Below are 16,324 nucleotides of genomic sequence, written 5' to 3'. Positions count from 1 at the left end.
GTGGGTAAATGTCCAGAAAGAAAGTCCTGCTTCTACTTTGAAAGAATCAAAGCTGTAGCAACCATGAGTCCAGAAAGAAAATGCTGATCACTTGGCATTTTGTACTGCTTAATCTCTTCAGTATTGTATGCAAAAAGAATTGACAGAAGTAGAGTCTTGTCAAAGGAAAGAACCTCTCTACACCATATTTCTGTGTAAAAACACATTCCCAGATACAGAGTTTTATTTTACTTCACATTCTTACACAAAAAAACCCCCACAACCCTTCCAATGCTGTGCAGAGCTAAAAAGTGAAGAGAAATTAAGTCAAGACCTCTGGACTTGAAGGAGTGAATCTCGGCCCTACTTTCTCCTCACTCATGTGCTGGCATCAGTCTGGAGTCACTCCTCAGCCTCTTCACATAGAGCAGTGCGAGGAGACCCTGGTCCATTTTCCAGGAGGAAGTGACTGAGGAGACTGGTACCGAGGGAGTTTAGAGGAGCATCGTCTTTGGAGCTTTGATTTATTACTTAATTTACTTATTACTGTTATGAAAATATACTGGCCTGTAAGCAAACAGATTTTCTTATTTTATTAGCACACTGAAGGAATGGACTTAAAGATAAGAACATGATGACCTGCAGTTTAGATCTGTACCATAGTATTTATGAAGACATGGTGTTAAGCACAAATATGCCAAGAAATAGTGCTACGAGATATGCATAGACAGTTTGACACATACTTCTTTTAGCAGCAATGCCACTGTAAGAAACATCCCCTTCTCCCCTCCCTCCCTCTTTTTTTTCCTAGTTTAAGAGTTGCTTGCACGAACACTAGTTCACACACAGTACAACATGCTGCACTTTATGTAGTATAGCACAGTACCAATATAACTAAGGACATCAGAAGCAAGGAAGCAACAGTAGGCAAGGGCTGCTCAGGCACTGTTGCCAAAAAGTAAGGTTTATCAAAATTGGTTGAGGCTTCACTTTTAGGTCTTTTTCAGAAAGAAACTTCTGTGCTATACTGACTCAAAGGTAATTGAAAGAAAATATGTCCTACGCCTTCCTGTAGACCTGACCTCTTGACAACATCATCTCTTGCAGGACCCTCTATCTCCACCTGGTCCAAATCTGGAAAAGGTAGGTGCAGTTCAGCAGAACAGCTGCAAGGGACACTCCAAGAGATCAATTCCCCCTATGGTCCTGTGTTCAGCAGTTTGACAACTCTGTCTTTGCAAAGCTTAGTAAGCAAGTAAAGGACACGGGCACTGCCAGGTTGTCCAGAGCCATTTACTTTCACACAGCTTGGAGTATACCCTCTCTAAAGCAGACTGACACATGGATCTTCATAGTAGTTGCTCTCCTTTGGGAAACATATGCTGTTTCCATTGAGCTAAAACAACTGGTTGGAGTAGTTTGGAGCAGGAAGGGAAAGAGGGGTAGAAACAAGGGTCACTTAAGCATCTGAACTGATGCAAGGGCTGTGTTGTAGCCCAAAGTGCTGTTTTTATTGTAAGAAGTTAGGATTGCATGTTGCACACATGGCTAGCAGTACTGTGCAGGGCAGTAGAAGGCCCCCACAGCCCTGAGCAGGTGGGTGTCAAAAGGGCAGAAGAAATTAACAGTAGACTAAGAGGCAACTTCAAAGTGAACAAAAGGAGATATACCTTCACACAAAGTCTATATAAACTGAAAATTCTCTGGTATGGGATCCTTCGATGTTTTGCACAGATTCAGAAATCTGCTTGAAGGATCTATGGAATAAAAATCCATCAGAAGGTTCTCAAGACAAAGATGCTATCTCTGGCTCTGGACGTCACTGTATACCAAATTATTTGAACCACAAAATATATCAGAAGATTGCTGACTCTAGGCTTACCTTACTTATTATTTCCTAAAGCATCTGTTACTGGTCATTGTTAAAAGAGTAGGTGGCTGGATAGACATTTATCCTGACCCATTACAGCTGTTGTTCTTGGTGCATATGTGTTGCTAAGTGTAACATTTTCTTTACACATGTGCGAATCCTGGAATAGAATTGATGAAGAAACGAAAGGCCAAGGCCTAGAGATCTCCATCCCATATCAGCACAAGGTTCCCAGGAAAAAAACCTCTATTCTAGGAAACAACTTCAGTCAGAGACTAAAGCGGAAAGCAAAACTATCCCGCCCTTTCCCCAAATCCCATTCCACCAAGGAGCCATGCCTTGTCCAAATTTAGCAACACGTAGAGTCAGAAGGCCTGGATAAGTTCAGAGTTTTTACTTAATGTAATGTAACTATACTGACAGTGCCCTCTCTGAGAGCGTCTCCACAGTCTGAACAATCCAGAATCTTCTGTTCTTTCCCTTTCAGTGGGGAATAGCGACATGGCGGTGCAGGGTACCTTCCACCTTGCTGTTCTTTAATACATGGATGACAGCCACATTTACAGGCTGTAAAAAAAAAAAAAACAAGAAGCAAGCACACTGGAAGTGGCATCTTAACTGTTCCTGAGTTGGTCATAGGAGAATCATTGCAACAAAGCTGTTAAAAACTGCTATAGATGAAGGAGATGAAACTAACGGAGCTTCTCAGGGCTCTCTCACTCAGTACTGCCATCTTTCACATTTTCTTGCCCATCTTACCAGATTTAGTGTTTCTCAAAGTCCCAACTCCTGAAGGCAAACTATTAGAAATGAGAAGAGCAGGATGAAATGCTCTCACAGTTTCCATCTGTTTTCATTTCAGAGAAATGCCAGATACTGTAGTCTGAGCAGTACCAGATGGGAGCTCTCTGAAAAAAAAAGTACTTTTTTCCTGTTAGGAAATGCTGACTTGTTAAAATTTAAACCCATCACAGAACTGTAACAGTTTAGACAGAAGTTCGCAGATCCAGACTAGATTAATTGGTCACCAGATAAAAGGGATCCCAAAAGCAAGTAGTTTTGAATAATTGCTTTGAGCCACATACCTACAGATATGTGGTAATAGAACCAACAAGACAAAGATCTACCAGGACATGTCATTTACCTGAGGTCATCAGAAGAGGCAAAGGGAGAACTCAAACCTGTTCATCTAGCTGGGATGGGGCTATTTTCCTATGCCATGGTTTTGGGGAAGCTGATATCGTCTATTTTTGAACAGTCTAACACACTGGGTCTGTGGCTGGAACTCAACAGGAGAGCAATAAAGTTATCATAGGCACCTCTGCCTAACTAGTTTAAGTTCAAAAAAGCTTCTGGTATTTCCATCCTTCCCTTCCTCTAAAGTTCTACCACTGCCAAAAATTCTGTTTCCAACAAGTGTCAAAACACTTTTAAGTCAAACTTGCTGACATACAAGTTGTGCTCCATTTTGGATTCCTCTGGCTGTTTGTTTTAATATAGATGATTTGACTTGACCTAGACCTCTTTCTTTAGCTAATTCTGACTCCTGTGAAAATGCATAGCCTGAATTTCTCTGTCCAAACAAAGGTCACCAGAAAAAGAGGGGAAAACAAAACCAAAACCAGCGAAGTGGGGAGAGGACACTTCAGAAATTATCCACTTCCCATCATTTGACACAAACTTCACTGCCAAGCTAGAAAGTGGCCAAAAATTAGAGTATGGGCAGAAGATGGAAAAGGGATATTTCTTCCCCTTCTTGGGCTTTATGTTCTAACACCACTATGATTCAGCTGTTTAATCCTTGCTGCTTAGCAGAATTACTCAGAGTAATAGCGTTGCAGGAATGTGTCAAAACAACATTCTTAGAACTGTTAAATATTTGCCAAATACTGTAGGAGAGATGTGTTTCTGTAGTAGAAAGTAGAATTGAGAGTCACATTTCTGAACAGATTGTAATAATTGTTCTGGTTGCTGTTGTTATCTCAGAGATAGAAGTAGTCATTTTGGTGAAAACATCCCCTGTTAAGTCCCAGCTTGCCAAAAGAGTCTTCAACCAAACCCAAAAACACATATTGACATCACTGGGAGTACACACACTCTCACACCAAGGTTGTCAGCAGTAGTCAGCACTTGTATAGCACTAGTCTCTAGATCACCTGACGGACAAAAGAAGTTTAGCATCAATTTAAATGGCATCAGCGTTATTGTCCCCTCAAGTATTGCTTAGAAAACTCAGGTAAAAAGCACAATTTAATGGCCAGAACATAGGCTGAAATTTGAAATTTTGGCAGGTAGTTGAAGTGGAATAAAGAAAATTAGAATTTCGTCTTTTTGTGCCTGAAAGCATCAGGGGGAAAAAAGGTGGCTCTCATGAGATCAGTATCTATTCAGTGTAGAGTCATGCCTTTTTGGCCAACTGAAGAAATTAATAATGCCATATTTGTTCAGCACAAGAGAAAGCCTCAGAGAGTGGAAGTGCTGGTACAAAGCATCAGGCAGATACAACAAGGAACACTTGGCTAAAGAAAGTCTTAGGAGTATTTGTGGAACTGGGAAGAAAGGAGCCAAAGATCAAGTAGATATGCACTCCTAGTTTTATTTACAGTACAGAAAATGCTCATCGAAATTGAGCCAGCCTTGTGCCTGGGTTGCCAAGAAAGCCAGCAGTATCCTGGGGTGCATTATGAAGAGCATGACCTGCAGATCAAGGGAGATTGTCCTCCCCCTCTACTCTGCCCTGGTGAGGCCAAATCTGGAGTTCTGTGTCCAGTTCTAGGCTCCCCAGTTTAAGCAGGACAAGGAACTACTGGAGGGAGTCCAGTGACAGGCTATGGAAATGATGAAGGGTCTAGAGCATCTTTGTTATGACTAGAGACTGACAGAGCTTGGTCTGTTCAGCCTGAACAAGAGAAGGCTGAGAGTGGACCTTATTTATACTTATAAACATCTCAAGGGTGTGTGTCAAGGGCATCTCAAGGATGCTCTGGATGAACCTGTTTTCGCAGGTTGGTTGGAGTAGATGATCTCCAGAGCTCCCTTCAAACCCCAATCATTTGGTGATTCTGCAATCTCCCACCACCCAAAAAAAGATAACTTCTCTGCAGGTTGACGTATAGATCTCCAGAAGACCTTTATTCACTGAACAGACTTAAGCATACAACACACATATAGCTGCAACACTACAGTTAGTCATACAAGTTCTTCAAATCCACAACACCTACTATAAACAAGCCTACTATAAACAATTCTTAAAAATAAGCCATTATTCCCCTGAAACACAGTCAAATGAACACAGTTGTCATGGGAGTGTTCTTGTCTTGTAAGCAAGACTGATCTCATTTCATTCTCATGTATTTGATTTTTACATTAAAATAGTTTTTACATACACATGTAAAGCTCTGAACAGTTTCATAACGATCTCTCATTTTAAACAATTTCTTCTGTATTCATACAGTAGAACGGCTACTGTACTTTTAAAAGTGATTATGAAAGCTTTCAACGTCAAGTATGTTAATCTGCAACATATACTATGCAGGATATCACTGACATTAGAATGAAACATTTTATTCACATAAATAAGGCAATTACTGTCATGGAGATGACAGATATAGTGAAGGAAACAGATGTCACTCATTAAATACACTTCCTTTCCCAGAACTTCATTATTGCTGTGTATGCTGCAGACAAGTTTGGCATAATTTCCCAGCCAATGGGGTTTGCCCATGCACAAAAACTGTGAAGAATTTGCTATTGCAGATCATCTCATCGTGTAGATCTTTAACATTAGAACAAAACCGAACAACCAAAATGCTCTTAGGTTATAACTGCTGCAGAATATGGGAAAGATTTCTTGATATAAATCCATTAAAATTTTTCTCTCTCACTCATTTATGTTTGCTCTTATCTCTGGCACTAAGCTTGATCCATGCCCAAACTACTGAGCAAGCCCAAATGATGGAATCAAAATTGACTCTCTCCTTCTGAAGGGAGCATAAACCGTTTAAGGAGTTACCTAACCTCCAAAGGCTCTCCCCTTTTATACCTGGATCAAATCACTCCAAGAACCTTCCATCTGCAATTGATTGTGCTTGTAATGGCCATCAAATCAGCACCAGAGTGCTCAACAATGACTCCAAGTCAATTTCTGAGTCTATTTACAAGCACAAATTATTACTATTATTATTACGAAAAAAGCTATTGGGGAAGAGTGCTAAAGTCCACAAAACACCACTCCCTCCAAACAAATAAACAAACAAACAACAACAACCCAGATCAAATATTTATAGCCTCCTTCCTAAAGCTACATGTATATAATTTAGCATCACAATAACTTGATGACACAAGGAATAATTGAAGGTGTAAATTAAAAAAATTGCTTAAATGATTCAACAAGTGCCATGGAAGGATTCTATGGCAGAGCCAGGCATTGGATGTCTTCCTAGCCCTTGTTCAGGACTGTAAGATTGTTTCTGAAGAGGAATAAACATTACAAAAACTCAAAATGTTTCACTGAGTTTTGAGAACCTTTTCAGATTTAAAGTACTGAGAAAAAAAATCATAGCAGTCCAAGTTATTTTATGTAGGAGTGTGGTTTTGCATTTGGGTATACCTAAGATACTACTTTGAAGAGCAGAGATATTTAATACGAAGTGAGTTTTCCATAGGCAGGGGAAGGAAGAACAAACAAGCAAATAAACAAACAAGAGAGTTAACACGTTTTCATGGAGAAGCCACATTGCACAGGGCTGAAAGTGTTACCCCTCACATGATGGAAAGACTCTCTCCCCAAAAATCAGTTGTGACAGGTTTATTCATTTTTCCTATCTGCTTTCCATGGTATTTCAGATTTAAATCACACAGCAGCCTTTTTGTTTACTACTTCACTGAAACAAACAAACAAACAAACAAACACACACAAACACCCACCCACCCCACCCCCAAATACAATTATGCTTCTTTAATTCTAATACAGGGTGATAAAAGGCTTTGTGAAAAGAGAAAGTGGGAGCCTTATATTTCTGGTAGTTCCAGTCCTCCCATCTGAAGTTCAGCTTCCCCATTGTGAACACGGGCACAGGACAGGGGATGGGCAGGATGTACCCACAGCATCTTCTAAGGCACAGGCTCACTTTCAGTCAATCCTGTCTGCAGAAGAGCAGAAAGCCCTTTGCATGGTAAGAAAAATAAGCGACAAGCACGAGTGGCTGGAGGTGCTTCAAGTCCATCACGCATCCCACCGAAAGTCCTCTGAGAATGTCCCACAGAGCTATTCACACAGATATTCAGAATACCCATCAGGTGGATGAGTAAACTACTAGTATCCACCTCTTGGTAAGAAAGTTCAGGCTTTTTGCTGTGAAATGTTTCTTGGCTTTCTGAATCACTGTACAGATTGGACGATTTGTCACCACAGCATGAAATACAGGAAGCAGCTTACATGATGGTTTCCACAGCTCTCTCTTGCACTCATAAATAGACACATTTGTAAGCTGATGGTTAACTAAGAGGTCAACATCTCTGCATTCCAGATGTGCGTCTCGAAACACAGCCTGACCAGACAGCTGAGGCTCTGGAAGTGTTTGGTACAGAGGTTTTGGAAGCTGTTCTTTGTGCTTGTGAAAGCATGAGAAGACAGTGTGGGAACTACTCAGAAAACTCAGATTTATTACAACCTGATATCCCCCATTTGGTGAATGTCCTCTAGGAAATGCACGTGTTCCTGTTTTGTATTCACCAAGGCCTCCTACGCAAGCAGAAATGAAGACAGAACAATGCAATACGCTTTCTACTGAAGCCACAACCTTACTGTGTTACCACAAATATATCCTATAATTAAATTCCCCATCACGATTTCCTCAAAAAGATTATTGCAACACCAGGAAAAAAGTGTGGACCATTTAATTCCACAGTTCCATGCATAAACCACAAGATCATCTCCCTCACTCTACGAGACCCAAGCTGTGATGTAGGTCGAGACTACCCTGTAGGAACCACACTTGTTTTGTCCTCACCAACAACCCTCTACGCAAGCAGAAAAGGAAATAAAAGACACAAATGAGAAACAGATGTTAAAGAAAATAAAGAAAGAAAAGGGGACCACAACGGATACTCCTATAATTCATCTACTAGTTCAATCAATGACCCAAGATCAACCTCCTGAAAGAGCCACACAACAGCACACAAAACACCCCACCCTTCACCCGTGTGCTTGAAATGAAAACACGTGGCGGAAGAGTCATTAAACCTGAATGAACTGTGTGGAGAGTTTCTGGCTGTGTGCTGTGAACAAGCCAGAGATTGATGCGGTTGTGTTACACGGAAGGATTTCCCTGAAACACCAAAGACAGAAGAAAAGTAAACAGGAGCTGCTCTGCCCTCGACCCAGGCTGCAGGAGGGGCGTTGCCGCTGCGCATGAACAGTCTGTGAACAGTGCCCTGCAGCCAATCACCATAGTGGGGGGGCATGAGTGACCGTAAGTGTAACCAATTGTAGCCTGCACTTGACACATGGCCTTTTGGTATAGAGTATATAAGGCTTGGAAAAACGTGGTCTCGGGGACATTGGTATTCAGTGTTGTTAGGAGTTCAATGAAGAGTGCGGATGGTAAATTCACATTGAATTAGACTCCTTACTCTCGCCCGGCCCGGCCCGCCCGTCCGATCAAAGAGCTTATGCCGGCGTCTACATTCATCGAATTTATTTTTACTACAGAACTGACCCAGAGATCAATAGACAAGCTATAAAACATTAATGATAAGAAGTGGAAACATCCAGTATAAACGAGAATATCACTGCACAGCAAGAACCCCAAGCTACATGCAAGCTCCCTAGCACACAGAGAAACACAGCAACATGGTCTTCCAAACATTTGCTGTTTATTTCCATCTATCTCTTGTTCAGGTACAACACACCTATGTCACAGGGACTGGCTGACACACACATTTGCTCTTTGGCTTGTTTCTGCTCACAAGGATTTTGATTACAGACGTACAACTGCTGTATTCCAGTCAAGCCCTCTGACTAACTCCTGTTAGTATTAATCAGAGCTGCACATCATTAAGTAGAGAGCAAATCTAGCACATTTCCAACTCCTACCTCCTGAAGGAAACACAGGCTTGTACGGCAGATGCTTTCTAGGAGGTCTAATGGTTGTGAACGCACAGCAACATCCACAGGTCAGGTGCTGGATGGACACAGACCAGAAGAGGCAGCGCAGAGACACAGGCAGAGCAAACCACAGATGAGCAGCAGAGATAAGACAGAGCACTTGCAGGGACATGTGGGTGATGGGGCTCCCTGCTCAGGCTCCTGGACCTACATTTTGACCCTTCATCTTTCTCTTTTTCCTTTGTCATTCATTGCTCTTCCTGGACTTAGTTTTTCTTCAGCTTTGGGAGGGAAGAGATTTCCTGGAGGATGACCCAGGCAAAACTGCAAGAATAAGGGATACTTCTGCTCTAAAGTATACACACAAGTTGGACAACATAGTGGGCACTGGCACCTGCTAACACTAAACTGGAGGCACAAAAATTAGGTGTGCAATGTGTCTTCCACAGCTCAGCCTGTTCCTGGGTAATCTTTCCAATTCATTTACCAAATACCTTGTGCAGTCATTCAGTAAGGCTGGTGTTTGCAGGGAGAGAGGAGAAACAGCATTTCAGACCCCCCTTTGCAGGTTTTCACAATTGGCCTGTATTTGTGAGCTGGCAGGGCAAGGAGGACAATGCAGAAAGCACGGCCAGTGCCTCAGATGGTCTCTGAAGCATCTCATGGCCAGAGAGGAACAGTGGTAGAGCGTGGCTACCTTGATGCTTCACCTAATAACTTGAGAGAGGAACTTCCCAACAGCCAAGACGGTGCCTTGAACTTCACACTGTTACCTCAAGTCATTCCTAAAGGACCCCTCTAAAGCTGAATTTGAAGTCTCTTGTTTATGAAAATCTCATTGTCCCAACAGTGGCTGGGGACAATTACAGCCCCAAAGGACAGAATCCAGCACATGTCAGGTGTCTGCTAAGCTGGACAAAAATGCTGAGATATTTGCAGGAGGAGAAGCTCGCTGCAGACCTTTTCACTGCCACAATGCCAGGACTGCCACGGGAAGAAGGAGTCTCAAAAGGAGGGGACAGAGAGGGGACAACAATGTTTCTGGCCGGACCACCAGTTCTTCTCTAATCCACCTGCGCAACACCTAAATATTATTGCTGTGCCAGTCTAGATGTGATATGTCTAGGTCTGACTAGGTTAACGTCCCATTTGACACATGCCTTTGTAGAGACCAAGGCAGACACAACCTAAGAGGGTTTCAGCTACATATTGATGGCACTCATTTCCATGCTAAGGATCTCCTCACTCTCTCCCACTATTTTTCCCTTTACTTTTGAGATCCTACCTGCTTCTATTTCCTTATTTATGTTTCTCTCAAGCAGCAGCTCTTTGGCTGCCACCTTGCAGAGAGTGTGATGGGCTGTTTGCCCTTCAGAGCCCAGCCCAGCATTATCTGCCACCTCTCTACAATCTTGTTTTCTCTCTGATATCTCACAAGGGGAATGACTGTCATTTCCTTCCTCCTCTTCTTTCTTCCCCTCCCTCCAGACGCATATTTTTGTATTGAGTTTTATTGCTTTCGTGGGCTCTGCCCACCAGCACCACGTGTACTGTTACACTAAGGTAACCCTTCAGCACCGTATTATGTGGGAAAAGCAAAGAGAGCCCTTAGCTCTCCCCCTGCTTCCTAGCTCATCCCAAACACCACCGAAGAGATCGAGATCCACATTATTATCTCCTTTTCCTTGCGGTAAGAGCACCACCTTTTGGCTCCCGGCATGATGCTGGGATTTCACATCAGCAGTTCAGCAATGTCTCTGCAGAGAGCTGACATTTCCCAAAATAAGCCGTAGCTGTGCTCGTTTCATCTGCAATACTGTTGCCTGGAGAAAAGAGGCTTCCACAAGCCCCTAAAGTGACAGGTCATCCTCTCAACCAACAACACGTCACCCGAGTGCTTCTTCTCCTAACTCAATAGCTTTTCAGATAAGATCACTGGTTAGCAATTAATTACAGCTCCACTTAGCTTTGTGCTCTGAGTCCAGAAAGCAGGTAGCAGCACAGCTCAAAGCTCACAGTCATTTTCAGCCCTGAATGTACATAAACATACCAATCCTATGCCCCTTCTCTAATTGGCCAACAAGCGTTATTTTTTCTGTTATAGCCCCTTGGAAATCCCCTTTGGGAATGTCTGTGACACCAGAACGAAACCACTTCTTAAAGATCAATAAATAAATGCACCTGCAGATGTCTGAAGATGCAGAGAGGATTACTACCATTCCTGAAGTCTGAGATTAAAAATCACTGTAGGTTGACTCACTTTTCCTTGAACTATGGCTGTGTGCCTTGACTTTAGCAGTAGTAGAAAGTGAAGTAGTCAGGTGTAAAGATATATCCGCAAGTACCTACATTCTGATTTATAACTGGCTCCAGTAACCTTTAATTAAATCCAGCATAATAAACCAAATGGATAGCCATTTGCAACATCTTTTAAAATCTAAGCACAACTAGGCATCAGCTTTCCTTCACTACTTCTGATTCACCGCTAAATGACTCTAATTTACAATACTGTTTACTAATTTGATCTTTAAAAGCCCAATAGCCCAGTCCCACTAGGGTAGTGCAAAGGATAAAACACCACGGGACACAGACACTTTAATAAACTTAAAGTCCCCATCACCTGGGCTCAAATGCTGGCAGCCTCTAAAAAACTGGTTTAAAAGTAGGTAAAATATCTTTTACATTTTTCTCTTTCCCAGTTCACCTCTTCCAAGAGCCTGCTTCAAAGCGTCTCTCAGTGGTTTTTCAGGGTCACAGTTTGGCTAATAAGCAGCCACCTCTGGAAAGAAAACTTGGCTGAAATGAGCACATCAGCCTTCATGTCACAGTATCTAATCTCAGTTCAAATGAAAAACAAATATGTAAAGACTGGAACAATGTTTACCTGTTAAAACAATCTAAATGATCACAACCTAGGAAAGGAATAGGAAAGAGTGCAGGTATTTGCACAATAAAGTTGAACACAGGCTTGGAGGCAGCTTTTTTATGCTGTCTCCCATCCAGACACAGCTGGACCTGGAGAGGAAATTTCAAAATATTCTGCACTACTCAACAAGAGCTCCCGAAAGAAAGGACAAGAGCTTGTGCAAAGGCTGTTCCTAATCATTTACAGCCTGATGACAAACTCCTTGCAGTTGGTAGAGAGTCCCATTGATGGATTTAGGCTTTCATATGGATGCAAACCAAAATTTTCAAACGGGGCTGCTTTTAAGAAGGGGGAGAAAAACAACTTGTCCTTTATTTAGGCAGCTAAGGATGGGTTTGGGTCCTGGTCATGAAGAGATGTATTTGACACATACAGCCCGTGCCAGATTTTTGCCAGTGACCAGTAGCTCAAGCAACCTTCTATGCTGACCTTGATCATTGCAGGTGAAGCTCACAGAGACTGTCAAACCCCTAATCCGTTCACTGTATTTTGTCTTCTTAATTTACTGAACAGAGTTCACTTAAAGCAGCCTTAAAATACTAATTATTTCAATTGATCCATAATAGGAGTGAGATCAATGAAACAACTCACTTCAAATGCCCTGGAGGTACCCTTGATAAGATACCTGCCAGTACGCAGTCATCGGTATTTTGTTGTCACCCTAGCTCCAAGAGAAGTACAATGTGATCATCTGAAGGGAAATGAAGCACTAAAGGGAAACCAAAAACTAACAAGGCAAATAAGGAAGCCAGCAGTAAAAATTTAATAGGCACGCTAATTATCCATTAGGACCAAACAACTCCTCTAGCAATAAATAGTGGGCACCGTCGGGCACGGACACGCGTGGGGATGCTTCCCAAGCGCAGTCACGGCCAAGCTGTCTCGCGCGGAGGACACGGACACACGCGTGCAAACGGTGGTGGAGATCAAAACGTCTTTATTGGGGGAGCACTCAAAAGGGCAGCGGCCCCTCGCTGACCACAGGGAGGATCCTTCCCAAGGCACAGGCTGCATTGCTGTAGGTCTCCTCACCCAGCGTGTACAACAGGATGTAGTAGAAGAGGTCGAGGCCAGTCCAGGAGGTGAAGAGCACCGCAGCAGCAAGAAGAAATATCAGGGCAAACTTGGGGCTGACAAAGAGCATGCAGAGTGTCCTGCGGGGCAGAAGGGGCATGTGAGACAGGGCAGGGTGGAGGCTTCGCAAGCCCCTCTTGAGATGGGTTGAGCCCCACTGGTTGCAGCAGGCATCCAGCCCATCGCAGTGGCTGCCCAGGAGCGGGTCCCGGGGCGCAGGGGACGCAGTGGGGACACTCACTGCAGCCAGTAGATGAAGCCGCATCTCCTTGGCAGCGAGTCCCTCTCCTGCAGGTCAAGAGGACAAGGACGCTTGTCAAGCACTGGTGCATGGTGGGGACAGCTGGAGTTGCACGGTGCCCCTGGCCCCCGCCTTGCGCAGGAGCGGAGCCCGTGTGTGGCTGGGACCTCCGCGGACCCTCTCCCCAGGGACACCCACGCTGGCAGGGGGACAGGGGCTGGCACAGGCTCTCCCGCTTACCAGCTGTTCTTCCAGCAGCTCCGGACGTGCCGTCTGCGGTATCTCAGACTCCCTCTGCAGCTGGCTGCGGGCAACAGGGCTTGGTTGGACGACTTAAAGAGCTCCATGGCCTTACAAGGGGTCCCCTTCCAAACACACACCACCCCGGGCAGGGAACGGGCTCCCCTGTCGCACCGCCTGCTGCACCTTCCCCCCACTGCGGTGCCTGCACCAGCATTGGCAGCCCCACCGTGCGGTGCTGCAGAGGCACCCTGGAGACGCATGTGGGGCCAGGGGCCCAACTCACCAGGCCTCTAAATCGTCTATCTTCTCTCGGAGATTGCTTATTTCCCGGGACAGTGCCTGGGAGAAGGAAGGGTTGCGAGTGGCTGAGCCCGCTGCGGCCCTCCGCCAATCCCCCACCCCAGGGCCTGCGGGCACCCACCCCTTTTCCCCCAGCCCTTTCGGCATTACCTCGGTCTCCCGCCGCAGAGAGGCCCCGGCCTCGGCATAGAGCTTTTCCCTCTGCTAAACAACGGGTGCATCGTGAGGGTGGCTGAGCTGGCACCTGGACACCCCTGGGCCTTTCCAGCCCCAGGGCCGTGCCCACTCAGGCCTCCTTCTCCCCCCTACCTGCCACATCTCTTCTTTCTTTCTTGCAGCCTCCTGCATAGCCTGGACCTGCTCCTGGGGGAGAGGAGGGGTGAGGAGCAGCCATCAGGGCAGCAGGACACTGCCACCAGTGCGCTCCCCTCGCCATTAGCGCCTCCCAGCTCCCTCTGGGCACCTCCTTTGCCCTCACGTCCCCTCTCCTTCCCAGCCCTGCAGGCGCTGTGGGCAGACACAGGGACCCCCACGCCCCACTCGGGACGCAGTCCACGTCTGGACACGGTCCTGAGCAACTGGCTCTAGGTGAGCCGGCTTGAGCAGGGCCACAAGGTGAGACAACATGATCTCCAGAGGTCCCTTCCAAGCTCAACCGGTCTGTCATTCTGGGAACTCACCTTACACTGGCCCAGCAGACCCTCCAGCTGCCGGAACTCCCGGCGGCAGCTCTCAAAACATTCCGCCGCGACAGAGGTCTGGGAAGAGGAGCCGCACAGAGGCCCTGAGCCCCTGGCACAGCCCCAGCTACCGCAGCTTGGGGACGTGGGCAGGGGAGGGGACACTGACCTCCGCGCTCAGCTGGGTGATGCTGTCGTTCAGCTGCTCCTGCTTCTTTGCCTGTGTGGGGAAAGGAGGGCTCAGGGGCTCAAGTCTCACAGCCCCAGCCCCCGGGGACAAGAGGGCAACTCCACACCTACCAGACGCCGCAGCATCCCCCTTTGCTTTTGAGACTCAGCAGAACGCTGAGCCAGGCACTCCCGGAGCATGCGCATGTCTTCATCCAGCGCGTCCACCTCTTCCTCCAGCATGTCCCTCTCCATGCCTGCACTCGTGGGTTGGGACTCTGCAAGGCGTGAACGGCACGGCCGTGGGCACTGTCGGGCACGGACACGTGCAGAGACGCTTCCCTAGTGCAGGCGCAGCCGAACTCGGAGCGCAGAGGACACAGACACACGCGTGCACACTGAGGGATGCCCAGAGCCTTCCACTGCACAGTGGACACAGGACAGGTGCTTGGCAACTACTCTCCAGACTCCTGCCCAGCAGCACCGAAGTTCTCCTCCGGATGCTTGCCCACCTCCAGGAGCAGCCCCTTTTATCCCCGCCAGGGCCCTTATGTCACACACCCACAGTGACATCACAGTGACAGGGCCAGCACTGCCCATGGAGATGTGCCCATCAGCTCCCTGGGGCTGCTGCCAAGAGCTGCTTCGGGGTCCAGCTGCGGCTGCCAAGGGAACAGGGCATCACTCGCGGCACGGCACCCACTCGCAGGAGTGCTCCTCTAGTCGAGCGTGCACGGGATTCGCACTTCTTGGCATTTATTACATTCACCTGTTGCATGTTCATTTGTTGCTACCGCTTAGTTAATGCATTAAACAGAAATTACTTCCATAACCCCGCCCTTTGCCGGAAGTCCATCTTTGGTAGTCGAGAGTCTTCATCAGGGGTCTCTAGTGGTCCCCAGGGGTCTTCGCAGCCGCTGGTAATTTCCGCTTGGCTTTCATTGCTAATTTTGTTATGACACCATATATGTCTCTGGGATATGCACCTGCTTTTTAAGCCTCTTCTCTACTTTTATCCCACACGGTTAAACTAGTGTGCACTTTCAGTAGGAAAGTATCATCTGTGGGGAATAAATCAGGCTCTCGCTCCGGGTCCGTCAGGCCAGGACCAAGGGGGTTGTCGGGCGACTCCCGCAAACCACCATTCGTCGAAAGCGTTCGCTGCCGCGTACGAGCGGGGGCTTCGTTATCAGGCAGCCCTTTCTCCACTACCGCCTCCGTGGTTAGTGCATTTTCGCACGCTCTTTCTACAGGATCCCACTCCTTCCCTGGCAAGGGAGGAGCACAAGGGTCACAGTTAGTTGCCACCCGTGCAGCTACTTCCTTCTGAGCCGCTTTTGAACTAGTAACAATTTTCCCCCGAGTGGATAAATCTTTGCAAGCAGCATTATCTCCGGACTCTGCCTGTTCTTATAGTTCTCGTCCGACTTTATGCCATGCCTCCAAGGGAAATGTACCAGTTGTAGGGAAGTCCGGGACGTGATCAGCAATCCATTCTACTAGAGTCACTAATCGGACTCCAGATACGTCCCAATTTTGCCTTTGGAACAATCGCTGAAGGAGACCTAGGCTTTGCCTTTGCTCTAGGGATATCTTCCCTGCCGTGGTTCCCAGTCGCTCCCCTTTCCTCCGTGCTGGGTGCGCTGCGACTCCTGTTTCCTGGTTCAATTGGGCTTCACTACCGGAATGGCTGCTTTCTTTACAGCCACGCTGAAAGTCCCTGTTCGGGTGCCAT

Source organism: Patagioenas fasciata, chromosome Z (assembly GCF_037038585.1).
Source record: "Patagioenas fasciata isolate bPatFas1 chromosome Z, bPatFas1.hap1, whole genome shotgun sequence".
Lineage (NCBI taxonomy): Eukaryota > Metazoa > Chordata > Aves > Columbiformes > Columbidae > Patagioenas > Patagioenas fasciata.
The sequence above is the reverse complement of the archived record's forward strand: the minus strand, read 5'-3'. Positions refer to the sequence as shown.